The sequence below is a fragment of the Thalassophryne amazonica genome, chromosome 1 (genome assembly GCF_902500255.1).
Source record: "Thalassophryne amazonica chromosome 1, fThaAma1.1, whole genome shotgun sequence".
Classification (NCBI taxonomy): Eukaryota; Metazoa; Chordata; class Actinopteri; order Batrachoidiformes; family Batrachoididae; genus Thalassophryne; species Thalassophryne amazonica.
In genome coordinates, this window is record NC_047103.1 from 83,072,439 (window position 1) to 83,089,408 (window position 16,970).

General features: G+C 43.9%; 1 protein-coding gene across 1 annotated transcript in view; it reads right to left on the reverse strand.

The window, feature by feature from the left end:
* mpp7a (membrane protein, palmitoylated 7a (MAGUK p55 subfamily member 7)) overlaps positions 1 to 16,970 on the reverse strand; it is an 866,557-nt gene that overhangs the window by 431,952 nt on the left and 417,635 nt on the right.

Here is a 16,970-nt window from a genome sequence, read left to right on the forward strand (position 1 = left end):
TTAACAAAGGGACTTTGCGGGGGATTCTTGCAAATAAATTACCTTCACACAGGCATCTTCTAACTGTCACAGCACTTACAAGTAACTCCGGACTGTCGTTGATCATCCTGGAGCTGATCAATGGGTGAGCCTTTGCCATTCTGGTTATTCTTCTATCCATTTTGATGGTTGTTTTCCGTTTTCTTCCACGCGTCTCTGTTTTTCTTTGTCCATTTTAAAGCAGTGGAGATCATTGTAGATGAACAGCCTATAATTTTTTTGCACCTGCGTATAGGTTTTCCCCTCTCCAATCAACTTTTTAATCAAACACTGGTCTTCTGAACAATGTCTTGAACGTCCCATTTTCCTCAGGCTTTCAAAGAGAAAAGCATGTTCAACAGGTGCTGGCTTCATCCTTAAATAGGGGACACCTGATTCACACCTGTTTGTTCCACAAAACTGACAAACTCACTGACTGAATGCCACACTACTATTATTGTGAACACCCCCTTTCTACTTTTTTTTTTTACTAATAGCCCAATTTCATAGCCTTAAGAGTGTGCATATCATGAATGCTGGGTCTTGTTGGATTTGTGAGAATCTACTGAATCTACTGGTACCTTGTTCCCCATGTAACAATAAGAAATATACTCAAAAGCTGGATTAATCTTTTTAGTCACATAGCACTACTATTATACTGAACACTACTGTACACTTCAACTGTGAGAGACAAAATGAGAAAAAAAAATCCAGGAAATCACACTGTAGGATTTTTAAAGAATTTACTTGTAAATTATGGTGGAAAATAAGTATTTGGTCAATAACAAAAGTTCAACTCAATGCTTTGTAACATAACCTTTGTTGGCAATGACAGAGGTCAAACATTTCCTTTAAGTCTCATTGTCTTCACCACGTTTGCACACCCTCCATGGAGATCTCCTCTAGAGCAGTGATGTTTTGGGGCTGTCGCTGGGCAACACAGACTTTCAACTCCCTCAACAAATTTTCTATGGAGTTGAGGTCTGGAGACTGGCTAGGCCAATCCAGGACCTTGAAATGCTTTTTATGGAGCCACTCCTTCGTTGCCCGAGCGGTGTGTTTCGGATCACTGTCATGCTGGAAGACCCAGCCACGTTGCATCTTCAATGCTCTCACTGATGGAAGGAGGTTTAGGCTTAAAATTTTCTTTTTTGCAGAAAAACAGCCCCAAAGCATGATGTTTCCACCTTTGTTATTTTGGTCCCAGCTCTCTGCAGGTCATTCATCATCATTTATCAGGTCCCTCAGTGTAGTTCTGGGATTTTTGTTCACCGTTCTCACGATCATTTTGACCCCACGGGATGACATCTTGCGTGGAGCCCCAGATCGAGGGAGATGATCAATGGTCTTGTATGTCTTCATTTTCTTACAATTGCTCCCACAGTTGATTTATTCACACCAACCTGCTTGACTATTGTAGTTTCACTCTTCCCAGCCTGGTGCACATCTACAATTTTCTTCCTGTTCTCCTTCGACAGCTCTTTGGTCTTGGCCGTGGTTGAGTTCGGAGTCTGGCTGTTTGAGGCTGTGGATAGGTGTCTTTTATACAGACAATGAGTTCAAACAGATGCCATTAATACAGGTAACAGGTGCAGGACAGAAGAGCTTCTCAAAGAAGAAGTTACAGGTTTGTGAGAGCCAGAAATCTTGTTTGTGGGTGACCAAATACTTATTTTCCACCATAATTTACAAAAAACAAAAAACAAAAATAATAATAATTCTTTAAAACCCTACATTGTGAATTTCTGGATTTTTTTTTTCTTATTTTGTCTCTCATAATTGAAGTGTATCGATGGTAAAAAATTACAGACCTCTGTCCGTCTTTCCAAGTAGGAGAACTTGCACAATCAGGGGCTAACTAAATACCTTTTTACCCCACTGTATGCACCAAAAACCAGGAAATGGTATCTAAATATTCATTCAAAAATGCATGCCCCCCTTACAATATCCTTGATCTGCCTCTGGATTTTTAATTTTATCTTGCTCTTATTTTGTGCAAATGTTGATTTTGTGGGAAAACTGGATGGGAAAGAGCCCTGGGCCGCAGAGGCCAAAGCCAAGACCAAGGTACACCACCTCGAGGCCAACGCTGGGTATTATACCTTTGTATAATACTTGCAAAAACAATTTCACACACCCCCTCTCCCCAACTAAAGGAGCACCAATGAATGTTTGAGAACTGCATAACCATAAAAACAAAGACTGCAAGAAACTATTTGTGGTAGGTTCAGTCATTAGTATTCCTAGCAGGGGTGGTGGCCAAGTGGTTAATGCGCTTGGTTTCAGTTCAGAAGGCTCCGGGTTCAAATCCCACCCATGCCACCTTTCTCCATGTAATATGGAGTTGCGTCAGGAAGGGCATCCGTTATAAAACCTGTGCCAATTCAACATGCAGATCCACCTTGGATTTGCTGTGGCGACCCCGAGTGCAAACAAGAGAGCAGCCGAAGGGACTTAGTCATTAGTATTCTTGTCAAAGCAAAAAAATAAATAAATAAAAAACAAGTGGGGCAACTCTAAGGATTCCCAGACAGTTCTCAAAGAAAATGAATTTAATTGGATAAATGCCTCAAACCAACAAGGTGCATTACTGACACCAAATGTTTGGGTGTGGTCCATCAATGGAGTTTGAAGTATGCTATATTAATGAAGAAATGGGGAGATAAAGGAGGAAAGCGATTACACTGGACTTTAAATATGTAGTTACATGCCTACTGTCACGGTTTGGCCCTGATCTGGGCCTTAATTCCATTTCCCCCCCCCCTTTCTTTTACTCACCATCTGCCCCAGCTTTGTTTTATTAGTTGTTTATTTTCATCATGTGTTTATTCTATGTTCCATTTTGCTTTGCCACTTTGTTTCTTTGTTACTTCTATACTTTGGCCATAAGTTCTGTTCCACTCTATTTTGTTCTGCCAGGTTGTGTTTTTTTTATCATTTAGTTATCATCTGTTTATTTTTGCTGTTCTCATTTCTGTTATTTTCTGTTGTACTTTTATATGGGGTTTTGCTTTCTATTAATGTTAGTCTTTGCTTGTTTGTTTTCTCATCTGGTTATCTTCTATTTTATACTTCAGACATGAGTCAGTTCCAGTCTACAACCCCAATTCCAATGAAGTTGGGACGTTGTGTAAAATGCAAATAAAAACAGAATACAATGATTTGCAAATCCTCTTCAACCTATATTCAATTGAATACACCACAAAGACAAGATATTTAATGTCCAAACTGATAAACTTTATTGTTTTTGTGCAAATATTTGCTCATTGTGAAATGGATGCCTGCAACACATTTCAAAAAAGTTGGGATAGTGGTGTTTACCACTGTGTTACATCACCTTTCCTTCTAACAACACTCAGTAAGCGTTTGGGAACTGAGGACACTAATTGTTGAAGCTTTGTAGGTGGATGTTAAGGTTTGAGTTTTGCTAGGTGTTCTGTTTTATTTTGTTCTTTTGTTCTGTTTGTTATTTTTGCATTTCGTTGGGTTTGGTTGGTTCCTTCTCTTGCTGGGGTTTTTCTGCTTGGGTCTGCCTGTCTTTCTTTCTCGTCTCTCTCCCTTGGATCTTGATGATGGGTGTTTCTCTCTCTCTCTGGCCACGCCCTAGTTCTGGTGCTTTCCATGCACACCTTTTCCTGATTTGCTGATTACCACCTGCAGTTATTTAAGCTCACTGGGTGGGTTTGTTCCCCACCAGTTTGTCGTGCCTTGTGTCCTCATTCCAGCTCTGTTACTGCGTTCCATAGTCCTGCCTGCCTCTGTGTGTACCTGACCTCCAGCCTGTTGCTTCGATCACACCTGTTTGCCTGATGTTTTTTGTACTGCTGCTTTTTCTGGACTGCTTACTTGTGTACCGACCACTGCTATCTTCAATAGTAAAACCTTCTAAAAACCAGAACTGTTTGTCTGAGCCGTGCATTTGTGTCCTGCAATTCCAGACCATCCAGCCTGATAGTACAAACTGGCCAACGATGGACACAGCCGGCTCTAACCCGTTTCAGCTGGTGGTACAACACCACAGTAAGCAGCTCGCACAGCAACAGGATCATCTCACCACACTCTCTTCCCAGTTTAGCGATCTTGCTAAACACCAGAACTCTTTCATGGAGTCGGTGAGCACCCTGATGGGACAATTACTGTCTGTGTTAGATCATCAGGCTTCTACTGTTCCAGCCACCGGCAGCACCAGTGTGCCACCTTCAGGACCGTCAACAGCTTCACCGGCTTCTGTACCTGAACCTGAATGCTGCAATATGCTGTCGTCGCCTGAATGCTTTTCAGGCGAGTTCGGTGATGTCACACCGTTCATTACTCAGTGTGAATTAAACTTTGAGCTCATGTCATGTAAGTTTCCGTCCGACAGGGCAAAGATAGCTTACGTGATCACTCACCTGACCGGTCGTGCTTTGGCGTGGGAAACAGCGGAGTGGGGTCATCGATCTGCAACCTGTGCATCTCTTCTGTCTTTTACAGTGGCACTGCGATCAGTTTTCCAGCACACCTCTACGGGGCGAGAAGCAGCCTGTGACCTCATGAGGCTGCGGCAGGGTGGACACCGAGTCGCTGACTATGCCGTGGACTGCCGCATTCTGGCAGCCAAGAGCAATTGGAATCCTGCAGCACTCCATGATGTTTTTCTTCAGGGGCTTGCCAAAAACATTCAAGACCACTTGGTTGCCGTCGAATTGCCTGAGGACCTTGACCAGCTCGTCGCACTCGCCATACGGACCGACCGATATCCACAGGACCTTCCTCGCCATGCTGTCGAGCTTCCTGCTCAACGTGCCGCAAGATCTCCTGCCCACTCATCCTCCTCCAGTCATGTCAGCACAGAATCTCCACTCCGCAGCACTGAGAAGCCAATGCAATTGGGTCGCATTCAATTCTCCTCCGCCGAGAGGCGGAAACGCCATAAAGGCGGACTTTGTTTTTACTGTGGGTATTCTGGTCACATGATAACTTATTGTCAAGCCAGGGGTGCCACCATGCGGCCACAAGCTGAGATTCGGGTGAGTCAAAACACAACTTCCCTTCGTCAGCACAAAACGTGATTTTGGCTAAATTAATATCTGATCATTCATCCGTTTCTGTGCCTGCATTTGTTGAGTCTGGTTCTGATGCGAACTTGATTTTGTCCTCTCTGGCCAAATCTCTACACCTTAAACTGTATGAGCTCTCCTGCCCTCTGGTGGGGCACGCCATGGATGGCCATAAAATGGGGTGTATTACTCATCGCACTCAGTCAGTTCAGATGATCATTTCTGAAAACCACTCTGAATCAATCAGTTTTCATGTTTTTGATAAAGATGACTCACCCGGCTATTTTTGGGCATCCCTGGTTACAAAACCATGGTCCCAATTTTGACTGGGCTAAGGGAGAGATTATTTCCTGGGGGCCTGCTTGTAGCAATTCATGTCTGTTTAAACCTGTATGTGTTCAGTCTACTTCCAACCCAAACCTGGTGGGGGTGCCATTGTGCTGTCATGACCTGGCACCAGTATTTAATAAAAGCAAAGCTAAATCATTACCACCTCACCGGGAATACGAATGTGCTATAGAACTCCTCCCCGAGGCTAGCCCACCCCAGGGAAGCTCTTTTCTCTGTCGGCCCCTGAACGTGACGCCATGAATGAGTACATTCAAGAATCTCTTGCTGCTGGTTTGATTAGACCGTCATTGTAACCTGCAGGAGCGAGGTTCTTTTTTGTGGAAAAGAAGGACAAATCCCTCCGCCCGTGTATTGATTACCGAGGGCTCAACGACATTACAGTAAAGAACCGATATCTGCTGCCACTCATCACATCTGCTTTTGAGCTCTTACAAGGAGCTAAAATATTCACAAAACTCGACCTCTGCAATGCATATCATTTGGTTCATATAAAGCAAGGCGATGAATGGAAGCCTGCTTTTAATATGCCCTCAGGACACTATGAATACCTAGTCATGCCTTTTGGTCTTACTAATGCCCCAGTGGTCTTTCAGAACCTGGTTAATGATGTGCTGAGTGAGTACCTAAATAAGTTTGTTTTCATTTATCTAGACAATATTCTGATTTTTTCCACCAATCTGGGAACCCACACATGCCACGTCCGCACCGTTCTGCAAAAACTTTGCTGCAAAACAATCTATTTGTTAAAGCCGAAAAATGTGAGTTCCACAAACCCACTGTATCATTCCTCGGATTCGTTATTGCAGAGGGAGAGATTAAGATGGACCCTGAGAAGGTTGCGGCCATCTGGGATTGGCCGGTTCCTATCACCCGTAAGGAAGTCCAAAGGTTCCTGGGTTTCGCCAATTTGTAAGTTCAACCGTAATTTCAGCACAGTCGCAGCTCCACTTCACGAGGTCACATCATCCCTCTGGCCATTCGTATGGACACCGGGGTGTGACAAGGCTTTTAGGGTTCTAAAGCAGTGGTCTCCAGACTATTCCAGAAAGGGCCGAGAGGGTGAAGGTTTTCTTTGCAGCCACTGACTTCAGCAGGTAATTTCACTGATTAATATCACTTGGAGCAGGTGGGATGAGTGAAATCACCTGCTGGAGTCAGTGGCTGCAAAGAAAACCTGCACTCTCTCGACCCTTTCTGGAATAGTTTGGAGACCACTGTTCTAAAGCATCGCTTCACCATGGCCCCCGTGCTACTCCTCCCTGACCCTGCTTGACAGTTCGTGGTTGATGTAGATGCTTCTGACAATGGTGTTGGTGGTGTTCTGTCGCAAGTTAAAACTTCAGACAACAGGTTGCACCCGTGCGCCTTTTTGTCGAAGTTGACTGCGGCAGAACAAAACTACTGCATCGGCGACCATGAGCTGTTAGCAGTTAAAGTGGCCTTGGAAGAGTGGTGCCACTGGTTGAAGGGGGCACAAATTCCCTTTTTGGTTTATACTGACCATAAGAACCTAGCCTAAGTACAAACCACTAAGCGGCTTAATGCTCGCCAGGCCAGGTGGGCCATTTTCGTTAGCTGTTTTAACTTTGTGATCTCTAACCGACCTGGCTCCAAAAATGGCAAGCCTGACACGTTATAGCGGCAGGGCAACCCAGTCGATGCACCAACCGATCCGGGGACTATCTTACCAGCATTTTGCTTTGTGTCAGCATTAACGTGGGACATAGAATCTAGGGTCCAGTCTGCCTTAGGCAATACTCCAGTTCCTCAAGGTTGTCCCCAGGGTAGACTATTCGTTCCGGCCGTTCTTAGGGGGGACATGATCAGGTGGGGACACGACAGTCAGTTCTCTTGTCATGCAGGAACCAAAAAGACAGAGTTTGTTATTCAGCAGAGGTTTTGGTGGCCCAGGATGTTAAAAGATATTACAGATTATGTTAATGCTTGCTCAATGTGTGCAATTCACAAGTCCTCTAACCGCCCGCCTTCGGGCTCACTGCCTGTCCCTACTCGTCCCTGGTCACATATCACTCTGGACTTTGTAACTGGTCTGCCACCTTCAAGAGGACATACTGCTGTTTTAACCGTGGTGGATAGACTATCCAAGATGGCTCACTTCATCCCTCTACCTAAACCTCCCTCAGCAAAAGAAACTGCCGAAATAATGCTCACACGTGTTCAAGTTGCATGGATTTCCACAGGATATTGTATCAGATAGAAGACCGCAGTTTGTATCTAATTTTTGGAGGGAATTCTGCCATCTCCTCGGGATCACTGCCAGTTTAACCTCAGGTTACCACCCCCAGGCCAACGGACAGACAGAACGTGTCAATCAGGAGTTAGAAAGGGGACTCCGGATTCTTGTCCCCCAGCATTATGCCTCATGGTCTGCACAACTGTCCTGGATAGAACTGCCACACAATAGTCTCCCTTCTGCATCCTCTGGTTTTTCTCCATTTCATGTAGTGTACGGTCATCAACCTCCATTGTTTCCATCCACAGCACTCGATTCTTCTGTTCCCTCTGCCCTAGGACTCATCCTCCGCTGCCGACGAACCTGGGAGCGGGCACACAGGGTCCTCCTACGGTCCTCAGCAGCCTATAAGATGGCAGCTGATCAAAAAAGATCTTCCGCGCATGCATACAAACCTGGACACAAAGTTTGGCTCTCGACATGTCATCTTCCTCTTAAAGGACTGCCAAGAAAACTGGCTCCTAGGTTCGTTGGTCCATTCCCAGTTTCCAAAGTCATTAATCCAGTTTCTGTTCGCCTCCGCCTCCCAAGGATTATGCGTATCCACCCGACCTCTCATGTTAGCGACATCAAGCCTGTTCGTTCCAGCCCATTGTGTCCCCCCGGTCATTCCCCCGCCCTCCGCCCGGGTGTGGGTGGGGGCCCTCTTTTTGCTGTGCGGTGGCTCTTGGACTCTCGCACGCCGTGGTCGTGGGGTTCAATATTTGGTGGACTGGGAGAGCTATGGCCCCAAGGAGCGGTCATGGGTTCCCTCCTGCTTCATCCTTGATCCTGCTCTGATCCCTGAGTTTCCTGACTCTCGTCCTGCTGTGCCTGGGCCACCCTGAGCCGGCCGTGGGGGGGTATTGTCAAGGTTTGAGGTTTGCTAGGTGTTCTGTTTTATTTTGTTCTTTTGTTATTTTTGGATTTTGATGGCTTTGGTTGGTTTCTTCTCTTGCTGGGGTTTTTCTGCTTGGGTCTGCCTGTCTTTCTTTCTCTTGTCTCTCTCCCTTGGATCTTGGTGATGGGTGTCTCTCTCTCTCTCTGACCGCACCCTCGTTCTGGTGCTTCCCATGCACACCTGTTCCCGATTTGCTGATTACCACCTGCAGTTATTTAAGCTCACTGGGTGTGTTTGTTCCCTGCCAGTTTGTCATGCCTTGTGCCCTCATTCCAGCTCTGTTCCTCAGTTCCATAGTCCTGCCTGCATCTGTGTGTACCTGACCTCCAGCCTGTTGCTTCGACCACACCTGTTTGCCTGATATTTTTTGTACTGCTGCTCTCTGGACTGCTTACTCGTGTACCGACCACCGCTATCCTCAATAGTAAAACCTTCTAAAAACCAGAGCTGTTTGTCTGAGCCATGCATTTGTGTCCTGCAATTCCAGGCCATCCAGCCTGACAGTGGAATTCTTTCCCATTCTTGCTTGATGTACCACTTCAGTTGTTCAACAGTCCAGGGTCTCCGCCGTCATATTTTGCGCTTCATAATGTGCCACACATTTTTAATTGGCGACAGGTCTGGACTGAAGGCAGGCCAGTAAAGTACTCGCACTCTGCAGAATGTGGCTTGGTACTGTCTTGCTGAAATAAGCAGCGACGTCCCTGAAAAAGACATTGCTTGGATGGCAGCATGTGTTGCTCCAAAACCTGGATGTACCTTTCAGCATTGATGGTGCCATCACAGATGTGTAAGTTGCCCATGCCATGGGCACTGACACACTCCCATACCATCGCAGATGCTGGCTTTTGAACTTTGCGCTAGTAACAATCTGGATGGTCTTTTTCCTCTTTTGTCCGGAGGACACGACGTCCATAATTTCCAAAAACAATTTGAAATGTGGACTCATCAGACCACAGCACACTTTTCCACTTTGCGTCTGTCCATTTCAAATGAGCTTGGACCCACAGAAGGCGGTGGCATTTCTGGATGCTGTTGATGTATGGCTTTCGCGTTGCATGGTAGAGTTTTAACTTGCACTTGTAGATGTAGCGATGAACTGTGTTAACTTACAATGGTTTTCTGAAGTGTTCCTTAGCCCACGTGGTAAGATCCTTTACACAATGATGTTGGTTTTTAATGCAGTGCTGCCTGAGGGATCAAAGCTCACGGGCATTCAATGTTGGTTTTTGGCTTTGCCTCTTCCGTATAGAAAGTTCTCCAGATTCTCTGAATCTTCTGATTATATTATGGACTGTAGATGTTGGAATCCCTAAATTCCTTGCAACTGAACATTGAGAAACATTGTTCTTAAACTGTTGGACTATTTTTTTCATGCAGTTGTTCACAAAGTGCTGATCCTCACCCCATCTAAGCTTGTGAATGACTAATTTCCCTCTGGCAGAGAGATGCGATTGAGTTTGAGCTCAAGAGTTATCTGCAGAAAATAGAGGTTGGATGGTGAGACACCTCATATATGAAGGCTGCACCAAACACATTCCCCAAGAGTGGCAAGGTTGGTTAGGAAGTACATTTATTCCTTCTACTGGTACCACTTCAGAGAGTACATTCAGCACTAATAACAGCTGACAGAGTTGCTTTCTTGGGTAATAATTTATCATAGCTAGAAGCAATGAAGCTGGATAAGTAAATTAGCACAACCAGGGACATTGATACTATTGGCTTTTGCCTTTAAGAGCTTTATTCTTGCACTGTTGTACTTTGAAGTATAGTCACCATCCAGCTGTGTGTGTCTATCTGTTTTCTAATTTTATATTAGAAGTTCTGCATTGTGTAGCTTGCAGTGTTGGAGGTCTTGAGGCTGTTTGTTTATGTCTTGACCTCACGATGCAATGACTCTGTCTTGGCCTTGGCCTGCATATCATGCAGGTTCGAAGAATAAGCCGAGGCTGGTCATTTTTACTTATTTTTCACACTGTTTACTTGCAAACAACCAAAAACAAATTGCACGGTCCAAGGCTCGACAGTAACGCTTGTCCACTTGACATTGGCGAGTGAAAGGGGCTGTCAGGCTCCTGCTCCACACCTATCTCTTGCCCGATGTAACAAGTTACCTTTCACCAACATTTAGAATGAAATCTGGTTTAAAAAATAAAAATCAGCATTTTCCAATGATGGTCCAGTGACAACAGAAGTGTTTTTCTGATTCAGCATTTGCTTTTTACACTGTCCTGGCGTGAAATCAACAGGGCTGGACGCAATCTATTATATGTGACATGTCCCCCGGTACATGCAACTCCTAGTTGGGGGGGAAGTAAGCATTTTACAAACATGTACGCTTTGTTTTTCTTTTAAAGTCTGCGCCTCCTCTGGCTGTGCAACAATGGCACTTGAGTTAAAGAGTAAACAAAACTAACGCTTTGCTTTTTTTTTTCCATATATTGCACGCCCAAAGTCTGTTTCTGAGGATGGCATGATAGACACATGGATAAAACTTTCTTACCTGTCAGTCAAGTAGCACTTTCCAAATAAGTAAACAAATTTATCTGTGTGTGGGTTTTCTTCCTGCTGGCAGACTGATTGTCTGTAACATGGGCATAGGCAGTGGGTTGAGCGGTGGAAACAGCCCCCCCAACCCACTTTAGAAGACATTTACAGGGACATGCATGGCAGAGCTGTTAGCTTCTCAAGCATGCATTGTGGATCGATTTTTATTGAGCTTGCAATGTTTCTGTGCAAGTACAATTTCTAGGACATTCAGCAGATATTCATTTGGTTAAATTAATTTACTTGCCATGCGGCATGTAGATCTGACCCTCAACTTGTCTGGCATGGCAAGTGACCTATGGAGCTAAGCATAGAGCACTGCTGTCACCCTGCGACATAACTGTACATATACGATAGCCTATGCACTTGCAGAGCTTGAAAACAGAACATGTACAGAAAGACATGCTACACTAGATCCAGAAGTAAGTACTACCGTGTCAAAAGAAGACATTTTAGCCATTCCCATTAGTTGAGAACTGGTCACATGGCTGGACTAAACTGATGATAAAGACCAGCTCAAGGTTGGACGATACCATTACATAACTACAGGGGTGTTTAAAAAAATTATGTAAAATGTTTAACAATATCACTGTAAGTTTATATCCTTTCAACTAGTTTTACATATATACTTGAAGGATTTTATGAATAGTGACAAAAATTCCCTTGGTTGGTGTAAAAACCTGGATCTTCTCACATGACATCTAATCCCATGTGCTTCTCTATGAATGTTCTTGGCATCCAAAAGACAATTTTCCTCTGGTTCTGTTGTCTTTCCGCAGTTTGATTTATTTGGTTTGACTGTGGTACAAAGTTTTTTAGTTTTTGATTTTTTTTGTTGTTGTTGTTGTTGGTAGCACTGTATAAACATGATATCTAACGTGAGCCTTTAAAACAAGTTGATTTACAGAGCATGCAAAACACTTTGGCATAAATTTAAAAATGCATAAATCCGCAAAAAAGTGCAAACTTATTCTCACATTCGTATAACTGTCAATCAAAACAGGATTCAGCCTTTTGACTGATCATCCAATCCGTCCAGGGGCGGGACAAAATCGTGGCTTTATCCAATGACCATTGCGTTTCGTGGCAATAAAAAAAAAAAAAAATAATAAAAAAAAAAAACCTTTACAGGCAGTCCCACTGAAGTGAATGGACACTCTTCTTCAGGAAAAATGCATTGACTTCTACAGGAAAATGCACTGACCACAGACTGTATGAGAAAAAGTTTTATGAGAAGTTAACAAAAAAGGGTCAATTGATTTGCAATAAGTAGCTGATTTTGAATGAACTTGTCTTCAAGAGGAACGTGTTAAATGGTAAATGGTAAATGGACTGCATTAATATAATGCTTTTCCATCTGCATCAGACGCTCAAAGCGCTTTACAAATAATGCCTCACATTCACCCCGATGTCAGGGTGCTGCCATACAAGGCGCTCACTACACACCGGGAGCAATAGGGGATTAAAGAACTTGCCCAAGGGCCCTTAGTGATTTTCCAGTCAGGATGGGATTTGAACTGAGGATCTTCTGGTCTCAAGCCCAATGCCTTAACCACTAGACCATCACCTCCCCTGTGCGTGTCCCCAAGCATGTTCTGGCGCATTTGTAATCAATCAAATTATAACAAACATATTTGACCATTTAATTTTTTTTTTTTTTTTTTTGCCATTTTAGGGGAAGCTGAGCTTTTCTTGCAGTCTTTGAGAAACCGCCTCTGGTGTGAAACTGCCCTGTAGGACAGAAGTACACATCAGAGAAAGTGGGTTGAATCGGTTTGATCCCGGCAGATAGTAGGACAACAGTTTCAATTTATTTTTTTCAATTTATTTCCTTTATATAGCGCCAAATCACAACAGAGTTGCCTCAAGGCGCTTCACACAGGTAAGGTCTAACCTTACCAACCCCCAGAGCAACAGTGGTAAGGAAAAACTCCCTCTGAGGAAGAAACCTCAAGCAGACCAGACTCAAAGGGGTGACCCTCTGCTTGGGCCATGCTACAAACATAAATTACAGAAACAATTCACAGAACAATTCACGGACGAATATACAAGAATTGCTGTTAGTGCACAGGACAGGAGGGTCGCCAACACAAATACAACTCCAATCTCTGGATGGAGCTGCACCTTAAACAGAGAAAAAAACAGAATCAGCCATCAGAAAGACAAAAAATACTGTATAATTTGCCAGCATTAATCAACAAGAAAAACAGAAGAAATACTAAGGTGATCGCCGGCCGCTAGCCCTAAGCTTCACTAAAAGACCCAGAATTTAGGTCAAGTTGAGGCCGTGGCCCGCTCCAATTATTAATAACATGAATTAAAAGAGTAAAAAGCGCAGGGGTGGTGGCCAAATGGTTAATGCGCTTGGTTTCAGTGCAGAAGGTTCCGGGTTCAAATCCCACCCCTGCCACATTTCTCCATGTAATGTGGAGTTGCGTCTGGAAGGGCATCCGGCGTAAAACCTGTGCCAATTCAACATGCAGATCCACCTTGGATTTGCTGTGGCCAACCCCGAGTGCAAACAAGGGAGCAGCCAAAGGGACTTACTTACTAAAAGAGTAAAAAGCGTAAAACAAAACTGTACCAGTATGCTAGCCATATGAAAGGGAAAATAAGTGCGTCTTAAGTCTGGACTTGAAAGTCTCCACAGAATATGATTGTTTTATTGACACAGGGAGACCATTCCACAGAACAGGGGCATGATAAGAGAAAGCTCTGTGACCCGCAGACTTCTTATTCACCCTAGGGACACAAAGTAGTCCTGTACCCTGAGAACGTAAAGCCTGGCCCGGTACGTAAGGTTTATTAGGTCAGCTAGGTAGGGAAGTGCCAGTCCATGAATAATTTTATAGGTTAGTAGCAGAACCTTAAAATCTGATCTCACTGGGACAGGAAGCCAGTGAAGAGACGCCAAAATGGGTGTAATGTGGTCAAACTTTCTGCTTCGTGTCAAACGTCTGGCTGCAGCATTTTGAACCAATTGGAGACCCCTAATGCTAGACTGCGGTAAACCAGAAAACAGAACATTGCAGTAGTCCAATCTAGATGAGATGAATGCATGGATCAGGGTCTCAGCATCAGCCATAGACAGGATGAGACGAATCTTCACTATATTTCGCAGGTGGAAGAAAGCAGTCCTAGTAATATTTCTAATATGGAGGTCAAAGGACAAGGAAGGATCAAAAATTAGTGCAATTAGTGCAAAACCAGTAAATCAGTAGCTGATAATGACCTGGTGCACGTCCATGAGCTGGTGAAATTCAAGTATGGCTGGGGGACGTGCCTATGCACCCTACCATCGCAGTTTGGTACTACAGACCCATACAAAACACATGAAAAACAAGCGCTAATACGAGAATTAGATTCATTGTTACTGTCTGCTAAATATAAATCAGGGAAGAAAAAGAATGAGGAGAGGGAAGGGAAAAAAAAATTAATTAATTAAACAACTCAAATACACAGCTAACAGCTGTGTTGGCTGTGTTATGGACCATCTCCAGTAACCAGTGGATGACAGTGTCCCAACACCGATGGGAGTAAACAGGCTTCAGCAGTAAAATTTAGCCAGCAGGCTATAGCAGCAAATAGGCCAGCGGATCTCCAGTGCTGGCGGCTATGATGGCAGATTACAGTGCCAGTGGGCCTCGAGGACTCCAGCATTGGTGGCTACAACAGCAGCTTGCAGTGCCAGCAGGCCTCGACAACTCCAGCGTTAGCTGCTATGATGGCAGTGGGTCCAGTGGCTGTGGCGGCTCCAGTTAGCAGGCTGTAGCAGAAAGTGGGCTAGCAGGCTTCAGCGATGAGAGAGTCAGTGAAATTCTGGGAGTCAGTGGGCCGATAGCAGGGCAACAGCAAGCCGTTAGCAGGGCAACAGGCCATGGGATTGCCTCCTCCATCCTCACCAGTCAACAGCTAAGGCAGTGAGAGTCTTTTCAGGCAGCAGACCTTTGGCATCAGCAGCCAAAACTCACCTTAGGTCCACAGACGGAACCCGAATGGCGCTGCAGGTATGACGAACAGCGGATGAGCTGGGAGCTTGCAGGTATGAGCCAGAAGGATGCTCGGCTAGCTAACCTCAGCTAACTAACCTGTGATTCAAAGTATTGCCTAAAAATATTTTAAAAGGACCAGTGTAACGTGCTGCTGAGATGGTCTGGTGATATACAAAACCCCCAAACCCTTAAAACCCAGAACCATCCTAGAGTTAAACCCCTAGAAAACCCACTTAGTTATGACCAAGACTAAGCGTTAAGTCAAACATGGACATGTGCTTGTGGCCATCTTGGAAACTTGAAACACAAGCTTTAAATAGCAATCCTATCCAATCCAAAATTGTTCTCAGTCCACTTGCAAAAACAATCAGATAGTTCAAAAACAATCCTGCCAATGGGGTCTGCACCTGATCCCGTGCATTGACTTCTTCATGTACAGACTGCAACAAACCCCGCCACGTTTGTTTTTAAGCTAAGCACCATCACCACAAGCGTGAGCACACTGTGGTCACAGTGTACAATGGTACAAAAATGTATTGAACCAATATTTCACGGTAAATGTAACAAAATGACAAATGGGATGAATGATCAACACCACATGACATACAATCCACCAATCAAATGACAAGGATCTATTAAATCATTATATAAAACAAAATAATGATTGTGGCTCTTACAATAGATAAAAAACATCTTGAATTATTATTAAAAATGATCTTTTCCCAGAGACAATATCACATCAACATCACATGACAAAGTGTCTGCTCGTTAGAAGCGATATTACTACTCCAAAAAGATTCCAATCATGGTTGATGGATTGTCAGACAGTATAAAAATGCTCTTACTTGGCATTTTGTTAGACTACCCACTTGGTCACTTTGCTCCCTCACCATAGCAATCACCCTCATACTTAATATTTGTAGAAAAAACCCCTGTATGTATATTTCTGCTCTAAAGTTGGACATTTTAACATGGGGGTCTATGAGGAGTGAATCTCTTTTGAAGCCAGCTTCAAGTGCCTATTCAAGCAAGTGCAAGATTTTCCACTTCCGCCAGATGTTGGGGGCTTGCTCAGTTGGTTAGCATGGTTTAAAATCGCTGCCATGTCTAGAGGTGCAATCACACAAATGAAAGGGAAGGACATTTGGAGTGTGTGTGATTGTTGGAGTGTGTGTGCATGCACATATCCACCTCAACTGCAGTCTCCTGCCTTTACCCTTTCTCACTTCTTCTACTAAAGCTGCTGAGCATTCTAATTGATTACTTTGACAAGATCGTGTTATGATGGACTGCTCCTAGATGCACCAAGTACTTTCACTGTGAGAATAATTTTGATAAATACAAGATTTCTGACACATGAATGCTTTTTGGTAAGCTCAGTGATTCACTTCAAGAGCAATGACAAAAGAGAACACACTCCTATCCCAACACAAAATGGGACAGCAAGGCTGTGAGAGATTGTGACCATTTGTCTACAGCATGTTGATGTACATCTACCAGTACATCTACTTTATATAACTGTTATATTGACTTCATTTACAGTTTGTAAACTTATAGAAACAGATGCTGTGGTCTGACTTCCATATTTCTCGAAAAACCTGTCGTGAGAAAAGGGGTACTGAATACTTACGTACAGTGTGGGTGTTGTATATTCATCATGTAGTGCATTCTTTACAAGAAACTTGTTTCTGGCAAAGACCAAATGAGTATGATAACAGCACATTAAAAAAAAGAAGCCAGAACAACTGTCTCTTGAAGCCGACATGAGGAAAGCAGTGCTGTCTAGTCGAGCCACCTGCAGATTCTGATGGATAGCCAGACTGATGCATTGGAAAATAAAATGTATACTTTTTTTTTTGTAACTGTTATAGCGAGCAAGGTGACTTGTA